Source organism: Rutidosis leptorrhynchoides, chromosome 1 (genome assembly GCF_046630445.1).
Source record: "Rutidosis leptorrhynchoides isolate AG116_Rl617_1_P2 chromosome 1, CSIRO_AGI_Rlap_v1, whole genome shotgun sequence".
Lineage (NCBI taxonomy): Eukaryota > Viridiplantae > Streptophyta > Magnoliopsida > Asterales > Asteraceae > Rutidosis > Rutidosis leptorrhynchoides.
Genome location: NC_092333.1, coordinates 58,918,319 through 58,931,862, shown reverse-complemented (window position 1 = coordinate 58,931,862; position 13,544 = coordinate 58,918,319). Strand labels below are relative to the sequence as shown.

Sequence of the window (13,544 nt, the reverse complement as noted above, 5' to 3'; positions counted from 1 at the left end):
CGGTTAATGATACATATCATAATGATTTTAGTAATAACACTCATTATAATATAAATAATCATACTTATAATGGTAATAATAATAATACTGATCATGATACTTATAATGATAATTGTATTACTAATAATAATTATAATACTCATAATAACAATAATCATAACAATAACTTTAACAATAACAATAACAATAACAATAACAATAATAATAATGATTATAATAATAATAATAATAATAATAATAATAATAATAATAATAATAATAATAATAATAGAAATAATAATAATATTTAATTGTACCTTTGTAGCCTTAAAAAGAATTAAACTGCCCAAGACGGGACTCGAACCCGCGACCCCTCGTATACCATACACGCACCCTAACCATCAGTCCATATATTTTTATCTGGTTTTAATCATCCTAATATGTATATAATACGTGTACCATCTGTTTCAGCTTTTCTTCTTCTTCTTCTTCATGACTGAGATCGACCAGTGAATCCCCAAACCATATTAACAACTAATAAATTCCTTAATTTATAATTTACAATTGACACAGAAATGTTTAGAGATAGATTAATTTAATTAAACAGAAGAAAAATTTAAGAACACCATTTGAAACAGATACTGAAACGTTTTATGGACTCATCATCCAATTCCAAATTATAGTATGTTTTAGACTACGATCATAACATGAAAAAGGTTCCATTTGAATCTTAGAAACTCTAGGGATCATCAATTGTATCTGAAACATCGATACCGAGTTGAATTTCATGATGAACGGAATATTTGACTTTTGAATTTGAAAGTTTGACCCTAAAATTAGAACTCGATATAAAGAATTTGAGGTTGATATTTTACAGAAATTTTGCTTGGAGGATTCCTAACGATACTGTGTTAACACATTTTGAAATAGGATTCGAATTAGAGCAATTGTAAGAATGAAACACAACCAGGGGACGGGACTGGGTTCCTGTTTCTTCTGCTTAAATTTAAATCGATACAAAGGTTTTTAATTGGTAATTGATAATGATAATTGAGGGAACTGAATAATTTTCACAATAACATTGCATAATACACTTGATCTATAGTCAATTGGGTCGACAATTTCAATATCAGTAATAGGAAAGAAAATAAAAAAAATAAAAAGTGAAGTACGAATTCTAACTGCATTTGTTTGTTTTATAAACTGATATAGATTGGAATTTGTCCAGCAGACAAGAATCAAAATTATCTACAGTTTGAAAGGCACATGAAACTGAATTGGATACTTAATTTCGTACGTATGAATTGTATAATTATTATTATTAATTTTATAATTATATTAATAATATTCTAAATATAATTAATAATAATAATAATAATAATAATAATAATAATAATAATAATAATAAAAGTAATAATAATAATAAATCATATTAATCATAATGAAATTGATATTAATATTATTAATAATAATTATAATAATAATAATATAATTTATATTAATGCTAATTATAATAATACTAGTTACAATAATATAACAATTTATATATATATATATATATATATATATATATATATATATATATATATATATATCAAATATCATATTTGTATCTTAATTTAATCATGATATTAATATTAATATTTATTTTAAGAATGGAAGTAATAATATTAATAACAATAATAATATTAATCATGATAACAAATAATATTTAAATTACAACTAAATAATAATTTTAATCATTCTTATGGTAATACTTATATTTAAATATTTATTTCGATAATCATAATCTTAAATTTTATTAAAAAATTAACATTTACATTTGTTAATATCATTCATAATGATATTGATAATAATAAAAATAGTAATAATATAATTTGTCATTACTATTATAATTTTTAACTTGTTGTTACATCATATATTATATATATAAATATGAATACATTAATAATGTTTTATATATATAATTATTACATATCTATTTACTATATTATATTATTTCATAATAGGAATATATATTATAGACTTCAACACATAATATTGATATCTTTTATATATATATATATATATATATATATATATTAGTAATTTATTTATTCTATTTGTTAATTTACATATTAAATTCTAATGTTTCAATTATATCTTATTATTTCCACTACTTACATTTATATATATATATATATATATATATATATATATATATATATATATATATATATATATATATATATATATATATATATATATATATATTTATTTATTTATTTATAACAATTGTTCGTGAATCGTCGGAATCGGTCAAAGGTTAAATGAATTCATGAAAATAGTTCACAAGTTTTGAGGCTTAACAATACAGACTTGTGCTTATTTTGTCAAAATCATATAAAGATTGAGTTTAAATTTAGTCGGAATTTTCTGGGTCATCACAGTACCTACCCGTTAAAGAAATTTTGTCCCAAAATTTGAGTGGGATCATCATGGTTAACAATAAGAATGTTTTCCTGACGAATATGAGCTGATAAATAGAGTTTTATTACTGTTAAGTAATATGGATAAGATAATTCGACTATTCAAAGAGTACGAATGAATTTATCACAAAAGAATGAGTAAATGCAAGTTCGTCTTAACCAGTGACGTAGTCATGGTTAATTTCTGGAATTTAAGGAATTTAAAAGAAAATCTTGGAAATCTATAAGATCTGATTCTTCGGGATTTATGGAAATTATGATCTCTATAATTAAATGCAGAGATCTACCTAGATTTGTTTATCAGATATTTCACTATAAATTAACTTCTTCTGTTCCATTACTTTTACCACTCCTATACTCAATTCCCAAATTCAAAAGATTGTGAAAATGCTTAATCCAGTTCTGATCCTTGTCCTTATTCTGACTATCGCAATAATCCTTCTCCTTTTCCAACTCCCACCGGAGGAATCTGTTTTCTTCTACTTCGCCCTTGGGGTTATAGTGTTTTTTAATTCTCCCGTGTCTTTATGTTACGATAAACATTGATATACATGGTTTGTAATTTATGTGTTGTTATCGGGCTTTATATTCTCCTTATTTTTCGATGTCCCTGCTTCTGTTTCCTATAATCATTGTCATCCACAGTTAATACTATCTCTTATTTGCTACAATTTATACCCCCATTTACACTTCGAAGCTTTATGCTCTGTTTCCTCTTCTATCCATTAGGCACATCAAGTAATGGTCCAGAATTCGTGGGTATGGAGTTTCGAATGAACATGGCTAATGTTCTAAGAGATAAATTGTAATGGCACGATTCTTGATTGGTTAAATTACCAGAAGTTACAGGAAAAAGATTAAACTATCAAGAAAATATGTTCTTGATATGTTTATAAATTAGATCGAATGTAAGAGTCGTGTAACATGACACATGATGACGATATGATCTGTGAATCATCATGTTCCATTTAGAAACTCACCATGACTTACTGTAATATAATCACGTTGATCAAGTGTCATTATATTATACTAACCCATGCATCAATTTCCAACACTACTTCAAAATCATTCATAATTCAAACTCAAATTTTAAAGAAATTTAGAAACTAAAGTAGTTTCCTTTATGATGTAATGTAGATAGCACGAAGAGATAAATAATTTTGGATGAAAATATTTATGAAAATATCTTTAGAAATATCGAAGATATTTATGATGATATTTTGGAATTTCTAAGTTCGATGGTTGATGAAGAAAGATTTTCTGCAAGATTTTAATATGTGTACGGAGCAAGATATTCGTTGAAGGTTTCATCGGATCCAGAATTACCTGGATTCTTTGAATATAGGGTATGGTCTTTGTATTTATCCTTGGTCTCCTTCATGGTTAGCTCAATCCGTTTTTCAGTTCTAATTTTTTGAGCTTTTCCAACATACCATTCTTTATCATCAAACTTCCAATGATTAAGGTCGTTTACGGTTGTCTACAGTTTCTGCTGCTTCATTCAGCTTTTTCAAAGTTCAATGTATTGATTCGTAGTCTGGGTGCTTTTCAAAATTTCCGAATGGAAGATCATAATTCTAAGAGATACATGTTATACATATAACTGTTGATGTAGTAACGCTACGAGATTTCAAAATACTATTTGCTAGTTCTCGGTAATTGGTATGGCAATTCTCGCTATAAGATGCGGATAGGGTTTTGATAAATATAATGATTTTTCAGAAAGTCAAAGATCAATGAAGTTGCTGGTACATCTATTGGTAGTATTGTAGAATATAAAAGGTTTCCCGGTAACAAAGATGAAAAGACAACGTATATGTCAATGTTATAATAAGGTTGTTTCGAACGAAAAGTTGAAGTTGACTTGCTGGAGCTGTGACAAAACTGGCTATCTCGAACAGGAGTTGCAAAGTTATTTTCGATAATAACAACACCAAAGAAACTAGCACAGATACATGTTAAACGTTTACTCAGTTTTCGAGTGTTTTCAGGTGCATAACTATATGCATCAATCTTTTCTCCCGTAGATGAAGTGCGGTTGGTTCATCCTCTCGATTGAAGTGTTTTCAAGAATCATGAAAGGTTTGAACGCAGATTGTAATCGTCAAGATACAATTGAGGTTTAAGATGAAATCAAGTGGCAAACTTGAAGAATTGTTTAGTTTCATATGTTATAGTCAATATTTTAATTCATTTTAATTGTCCAATGTTGGTAGTTCACAGTTGATAGTCCATAGTTAATAGTTCAATAATTCATATATAGTTCAATATATAATATTCGAATTAATCAGTTAGCTAGGAACAATTAGCTAGGAACAGTTAGCGTGGATTCTTAACAAAATTCTTCTCATAGTTAAATTGTTTGTTTCTAACAAATTTTATTTTGTCCAATGTTTTCTTCATTATGCCACTTGTTGGATTCTGATAAGTCAAAATCCAATTATGAAATTGAATGAAAATGGTTGTTCTATGGTAAACGGATTCGTATATCTGTGGATGTAAGTAGAATAGTAAATGACTGTTGAATCAGATTCGAAGAATATACAGTGTAACTTATTAATGTGAAATCTAAATATTCCTCGGGTATTACCTACCCGTTAAAATATTTTCACCATTAAAAGTTTGTACAAAAGAATTTTTAAGTTACAATCTTTATGAAAATATACATACATATATATTTTCTTCAGATGTAATCATGGGTTTAATGAGTCAATATAATATTAAACTCATTTGATTTATCGTTGGAACTAGAATACATAATCTCTAAAACATTAGAGATTACATAATCGCCATGTAGAAGGAAGATAAATGATGTAGAACGATACGTAGGATGAAGATAATCGATGAAGGACAAGATGCAGAATTGGGAAATTATGCTCGAGGTATAAATTGCGATGTTGAGGCATGTGATGTTGAAACTTGGGTTGTTGGTGGTACTGGTGTTGATGTTGTTGCTGGAGCTGGTAAGTTTTGCACCATATTCTCCAAATTGATTACTCGAGCGCGAAGCTCGTTGACTTATTACTCTGGAATGATTGGCGGTTTGAACAAACGAATGAATAAGGTTTAGAATTGTAGAAATTATGTGATCGTTGTGAGATATTCTAGAAATGAGAGAAAAAATGGTGTTTCGGATTGGTTCGTCGGTGAATGCTTGATAATGCTAAAAAAGAACATATATTTCATAGCATTATCCCTCAAGAAAGACAAGCTTTTAGTTGCAATTGTTCTATTTACAAGTGATATTCGTTTAAATAATAAAAGGTGAAGATAAAAGACAGATTCAATGAATTGAAGACGTAAACGACCAAAAAGCTCAAAAGTACATAGTACAATCAAAGAGGTTCCAATTATTGATAAGAAACGTCTCAGAATTACAAGAGTACAAGATTCAAAACGCAAAGTACAAGATATTAAATTGTACGCAAGGACGTTCGAAAATCCGGAACCGGGACCAGAGTCAACTCTCAACGCTCGACGCAACGGACTAAAAATTACAAGTCAACGGAGTACAAGAATATAATATAATATATATATAATTAAATTTAATTATATATATTATATTATATAATAAATAAATAAGCAGCCCACATTTTTAAAGACTTTTGAGCCTCCCCAGCTGGCCATGCGATCGCATGGCCTTGAAGGGCAAACCTCATGCGATCGCATGAGGCCCTTTTTCAGCTCACAGGCCTATAAATTCGCGTGTTTGGTTCAGTGTAATACATATATCCATCAATCTCTCTATCTAAACGTATTATATATATATTTATATTATAATTTTAATTTTAATTTTAATTTCCAATAATAAGGGTATGTTAGCGCATATTGTAAGGGTGTAAGTCGAAATTCTGTCCGTGTAACGCTACGCTATTTTTAATCATTGTAAGTTATGTTCAACCTTTTTACATTAATGTCTCGTAGCTAAATTATTATTATGCTTATTTAAAACGAAGTAATCATGATGTTGGGCTAAATACTAAAATTGGGTAATTGGACTTTGTACCATAATTGGGGTTTGGACAAAAGAACGACACTTGTGGAAATTAGACTATGGGCTATTAATGGGCTTTATATTTGTTTAACTAAATGATAGTTTGTTAATTTTAATATAAAGATTTACAATTGGATGTACCTATAAATAACCATATACACTAGATCGGACACGATGGGCGGGATATTTATATGTACGAATAATCGTTCATTTAACCGGACACGGGAATGGATTAATAGTCACTAGAATTATTAAAACAGGGGTGAAATTATGTACCAGGACACTTGGCATAATTGATAACAAAGTATTAAAACCTTGGGTTACACGCAGTCGATATCCTGGTATAATTATTAAACAAAGTATTAAGACCTTGTTACAGTTTAAGTCCCCAATTAGTTGGAATATTTGACTTCGGGTATAAGGATAATTTGACGAGGACACTCGCACTTTATATTTATGACTGATGGACTGTTATGGACAAAAACTAGACGGACATATTAAATAATCCAGGACAAAGGACAATTAACCCATGGGCATAAAACTAAAAATCAACACGTCAAACATCATGATTACGGAAGTTTAAATAAGCATAATTTCTTTATTTTCATATTTAATTGCACTTCTAATTATTGCACTTTTATTTATTGTTATTGTATTTAATTGCACTTTTATTTATTGTCATTGTATTTAATTGCACTTTTAATTTTCGTACTCTTTAATTATCGTAATTTTATTTTATCGCACTTTTATTTATCGCAATTTCATTATCGTTATTTACTTTACGCTTTAAATTAAGTCTTTTATTTATTTAATATTATACATTAGGTTTTAACTGCGACTAAAGTTTTAAAATCGACAAACTGGTCATTAAACGGTAAAAAATCTCCCTTTATAATAATAATATTACTTATATATATATATATATTTGTATTTTTATAAATTAAAACTAATATAGTGTTAAGCTCTGTTTAAAAGATTTTCCCTGTGGAACGAACCAGACTTACTAAAAACTACACTACTGTACGATTAGGTACACTGCCTATAAGTGTTGTAGAAAGGTTTAAGTATATCCATTCTATAAATAAATAAATATCTTGTGTAAAATTGTATCGTATTTAATAGTATTTCGTTGTAAAATATAAGCTATTTTAATATACACCTCGCATAACATCAAGTATTTTTGGCGCCGCTGCCGGGGAACAAATCTAGCTTAAAAGCCGGAAGCGCAACGCTATATATATAAAAAAAAAAATTTAATTTTTAGTTTACTTTTATAAAAAAAAATACGCTTTTGTAAAAATACGTCTTAAATATTCTAAAATATAAAAAGAAAAACAAAAATATAAATATTTTTAAGAGTTTGTTAATATTTAAGTTCTATAAAAGTTTCTTTATCTTTATTTTATAAAAATATAAGTTTTATTTAAATTATAAAAATATATTATATATATTTATTTCAACACAGCAAAACAGAAAAAAAAAACACTCGAGTCCAGTACTGTAGCAGCCCAGTCACTGGCCCGAAACCCTAGCCCATGCGATCGCATGGCCGGGTAACTTAGGACTCATGCGATCGCATGAAGGCACCTGACACGCCACAAGCAACCCTAAAAACTGTAATCATTACGGTGTATTATTATTTTTTATATTTAAACCCTAATTAGGTTTTAATATTTTATTAATTAGTTTAGTTTTAATTCTTTAATTTGTATTATTTAGTTTAATTAGTTTTAATAAATTATAAAATTAATAGTTTTATAAAATAAATAATATAAAAATAATATTTTTATAAAAATTGTACTTTTTACAACTTTTAGTATATTTTTATATTTTGTCCTTTTTATTTGTTTTAGAGTAATTTTTGTATTTTTCGCTCATATTTAGTTTTAAGATATAGTTTTTGCCGTAGTTATTTTTATTTCTAGATTTTTAGGCTTTGCCGTAAAATTCCTTAAGTGTTTTTTTCTTTAGACTAAGATTTAGATGCTTTAGAATTTTGCGACGCCATTTTTTATTTTTTTATTTTAGTACCTTTTTAAGTTATTGCCATTTGGGATATAGTTTTACTTGTAAGCTTTAATATTTATAGACGCAACTTTTAATTCTTAGTTTTTAGTTCCTTTTTAAGTTTCAACGCGCTACTTTCTTATTTATTTTTCGACGCCTTTTACCTATGTATCAATTATCACTCCAATTAGTAATCTCAATTTGCAATTTTAATTTTAAGTTAGTGATAATAATAAGGTTGGGTTAGTCGAGTGTTTTAAAGTTTTATAAGTCACTCTTTTTCTTTCTTATTTCTCAAATTTTAATTCCGACGCGCTCTTTTTCTTTCTTATTTCTCGCCATTCTAGTTTTAGGACATAGAATTTTCTACTTCTTCTCTAAATTTCTTTAAATTACAAAAATTTATTTTAAGTGGTTAAATTGATAGACATCAAAATTTTCTGATTCGTAGTAATAGTTGGATTTGTACGTGGACCGGGTTTTTTGAGCCAAACAGTACTCAATTATATTGAGACCAAACGAATCCTGCCCCTCTGCTGCATCTTTTGGCTATTCGAAACGTGGGCAAAATTAGAAAAGTCTATTAATTGGATAACTTATATAATTTTTCTTTCTTTTAAAAAAAAAAACTAATAAGATATTCAGCGAATGCACCGAGCAAAACGTTCACCACCTTTTGTACGTTCACCACCTGTAACTCGATCAAGACATCTAGCAAATATTGTCGCCGTTGATTTTTCTTTAGAATCGTCATCCAGTCGACCAAGTCCTCCAATTCAAATTTCCGATAATCCATTTTTTGAACCCGACCTCACAATTGAGAATCCGGAGAATATTCAGGGACAATTCATAGATCCTGAACCATTAATTTTTCCTCCGAAACCACCAATCATTCAAACAGAGATTGTTGAGAAACGAACTATTTAATCAGAATCCTCTAGTGATTCAGATTCAACAAATTCAATTATGGAAAATCTGGAACCTTTAAGTATGGAAGACCGAATGAGAGCTAAATGCACTGGCCAAGGTCACGCAATTACTCAACCTTACATTAATGCGCCAGATTATGAAATCAAAGGACAAATCCTACACATGGTGACTAATCAATGCCAATTTAGTGGTGCGCTGAAGGAAGATCCAAATGAACATCTTCGTACCTTTAATAGGATCTGCACTCTATTTAAAATAAGAGAAGTTGAAGATGAACAGATATATCTCATGTTATTTCCCTGGACTTTAAAAGGAGAAGCCAAAGATTGGTTGGAATCGTTACCTGAAGGGGCGATTGATACATGGGACGTTTTAGTTGAAAATTTTCTTAAACAATTCTTTCCGGCATCTAAAGCCGTAAGACTTCAAGGAGAAATTGTTACGTTCACACAGAAACCAAATGAAACTCTATATGAGGCATGGACCAGATTTAGAAAGTTATTAAGAGGATGTCCGCAACATGGTTTAGACACCTGTCAAATAGTACAAATATTCTACCAAGGATGCGACATCACTACAAGGAAAGACATAGATATAGCAGCTGGTGGTTCCATTATGAAGAAAACAGAAACTGACGCTTATAAGATTATTGATAACACTGCTTCCTACTCACATGAGTGGCACCAAGAAAAAGATATCGTTAGATCATCTAAAGCAGCTAGAGCCGATTCTAGCCATGACTTAGATTCCATTTCTGCAAAGATAGATGCTGTCGAGAGATGAATGGAAAAGATGACTAAGGATATTCACTCAATACGAATTAGTTGTGAGCAGTGTGGAGGACCACATTTGACAAAAGATTGTCTCAGTATTGAACTAACAATGGAACAAAGAGAGAATGTTTCATACATAAACCAAAGGCCTGGAAATAATTATCAGAATAATTATCAACCGCCAAGACCGATTTACAATCAAAACCAGAATTATAATCGAAATGTTCCATACAACAATCAACAAGGTCCTAGCAATCAACAGGTATCCAATAATACTTACAATCAGCAAAGACCTAATTTTCAAAACAAACCACCACAAACCGATGATAAAAAGCCAAATTTAGAAGATATGATGACAAAGCTAGTTGAATCTCAAACACAGTTTTTCACATCTCAGAAACAAACCAATGAACAAAATGCTCAAGCATTTAGAAATCAACAAGCTTCTATTCAAAATTTGGAACAAGAAGTAAGTAACCTAGCAAGGTTAATAGGTGAAAGAAAATCGGGAAGTCTACCTAGTGATACAAATGCTAACCCCCGGAATGAAAAAGCTAAAGCCATTACCACAAGAAGTGGTATTACACTTAAACCACCTGAAATACCTGTAATTTCTGATGAAGCTATTCCTACTCCACAAGAACCACAACCTGAACAAGATAAGGAAACAGAACCTGTAGTTGAAAAGGTTAATGAAGATAACACAGTTAAAGCTAAACCTTATGTTAAACCATACCAACCACCACTTCCTTACCCGAGTAAAATGAGAAAAGAGAGACTTGAAGCCGAGCAATCCAAATTCTTGGATATGTTTAAACAGATAAATGTAAATCTTCCTTTCATTGATGTGATTTCAGGAATGCCTAGATATGCTAAATTTCTGAAAGATCTAATCACAAATAGAAAGAAAATGGAAGAACTCTCGGCTGTTACTATGAATGCTAATTGTTTAGCAGTGCTGTTGAATAAGATACCAGAAAAATTATCAGATCCAGGAAGTTTCACAATTTCATGTTTTCTGGGTAGTCTTAGTTCAATAGAAGCATTGGCAGACTTAGGTTCTAGTATAAATCTAATGCCGTATTCACTATACGCTAAACTAGACCTTGGAGAATTGAAACCAACAAGAATAAGCATACAACTAGCCGATAGATCAGTAAAATATCATAGAGGGATAATGGAGAACATGCTAGTTAAAGTTGGTACTTTAGTATTTCCAGTAGATTTTGTTGTTCTGGATATGGAAGAAGATTCTCAAGTTCCTCTCATATTAGGAAGACCATTCTTAAACACGGCTAAAGCAATGATAGACGTGTTTGGTAAGAAACTAACCCTAAGTATAGAGGATGAGAGTGTTACCTTTTCTGTTGATAGAGCTATGCAACAACCGCAATCTGCAGATGATACATGTTATTATATTCAAACTATAGAATCACATGCAGAATTGTTAAAAGAATTTCCAGAATTACAAGGAACAGTAGAATGTTCTTTAGGAGAAGGAACTGAACCAATTGATGAAACTGAAATGTTAGCTACACTAATGGCTAATGGATATGAACCAACAACAGAAGAAATTCAAATGCTAAAAGAAGAAGATAGATATCGATATAAATCATCGATAGAAGAACCACCGACATTAGAGTTAAAGCCACTTCCAAACCATTTGGAATACGCTTATTTACATGGTGAATCTGAATTACCTGTAATAATATCGTCTTCTCTTACTGAAAATGAAAAATCTCAACTCATTTCTGTGTTAAAAGCTCATAAACCAGCTATTGCATGAAAAATTCATGATATTAAAGGAATAAGTCCTTCGTATTGTACACATAAAATCCTTATGGAAGAAGGTCATAAAACATATGTGCAATGCCAACGAAGACTAAATCCTAATATGCAAGATGTTATTAAGAAAGAAATTATTAAACTGATTGATGCAGGTTTAATTTATCCAATTTCTGATAGTCCATGGGTAAGCCCAGTTCAATGCGTGCCTAAGAAGGGTGGCATGACTGTCATCACAAATGAGAAAAATGAGCTTATTCCGACTAGGACTGTAACAGGATGGCGTGTTTGTATTGATTATAGAAAATTAAATGACGCCACCAGAAAAGATCACTTTCCCTTACCTTTCATTGATCAAATGTTAGAAAGATTAGCTGGAAATAGTTACTATTGTTTTCTTGAAGGTTTTTTCGGATATTTTCAAATTCCAATAGCACCCGAAGACCAAGAGAAAACCACGTTCACGTGCCCTTATGGTACTTTTGCTTACAAACGCATGCCATTTGGACTTTGCAACGCCCCTGCAACCTTTTAAAGGTGCATGATGGCGATTTTTCACGACATGATAGAAGAATGCATGGAAGTTTTCATGGATGACTTTTCAGTCTTCGGTCGGTGATACATTTGAATCATGTCTAGTTAATCTTGAACGAATGCTTATTAGATGTGAACAATCAAATCTAGTTCTTAATTGGGAGAAATGCCATTTCATGGTTAAAGAAGGCATCGTTCTTGGTCATAAAATTTCAAAGGAAGGAATTGAAGTGGATAGAGCTAAAGTAGATGTAATTGCTAAACTTCCACATCCCACCAATGTTAGAGGAGTTAGGAGTTTTCTAGGGCATGCCGATTTTTACCAACGTTTCATAAAAGATTTTTCTAAAATTGCCACTCCTATGAATAAACTCCTAGAAAAGGATGCTCCATTCATCTTTTCAGATGAATGCAAAAAATCTTTTAATATTCTTAAAGAAAAACTCACTAATGCGCCGATCATGATAACTCCAAATTGGAATCTACCATTTGAACTCATGTGCGATGCAAGTGATTTTGCAATGGGAGCCGTTTTAGAAAAACGATTTCAACCTATTTATTATGCTAGTAAGACATTACAAGGAGCACAAACGAATTACACAACTACTGAAAAAGAACTCCTTGCTATTGTCTTTGCTTTTGACAAATTTCATTCATATCTCGTTCTAGGTAAAACGGTGGTCTATACCGACCATTCTGCTCTTAGATACCTATTTTCGAAACAAGATGCTAAACCACGATTAATCCGATGGATCTTACTCTTACAAGAGTTTGATATTGAAATTCGAGATAAAAGAGGAGCATAAAATCTCGCCGCTGATCATCTTTCTCGTCTTGAAAATCCCGAATTAGAAGTTCTAAATGAATCGGCCATACAAGACAACTTTCCTAATGAATATCTATTGAAGATAGATTATAATGAAATTCCATGGTTTGCAGACTATGCAAACTATTTAGTATGTAGATTCCTTGAAAAAGGATTGTCGTACCAAAAAACGAAAGAAATTCTTTAGTGATATAAAACACTATTTCTGGGAAGATCCACATTTGCTTAAAAGTTGTCCCGATGGAATA

The 13,544-nt window shown here is 30.2% G+C and overlaps 1 non-coding gene across 1 annotated transcript; it reads right to left on the bottom strand.

The window, feature by feature from the left end:
• Positions 1–9,798: 9,798 nt before the first annotated feature.
• On the bottom strand, positions 9,799–9,905 carry LOC139887283 (small nucleolar RNA R71). Its single transcript, XR_011773121.1, has one exon. It is a non-coding gene; the product is annotated as a small nucleolar RNA R71 (small nucleolar RNA).
• Between the last annotated feature and the right edge of the window lie 3,639 nt (positions 9,906–13,544).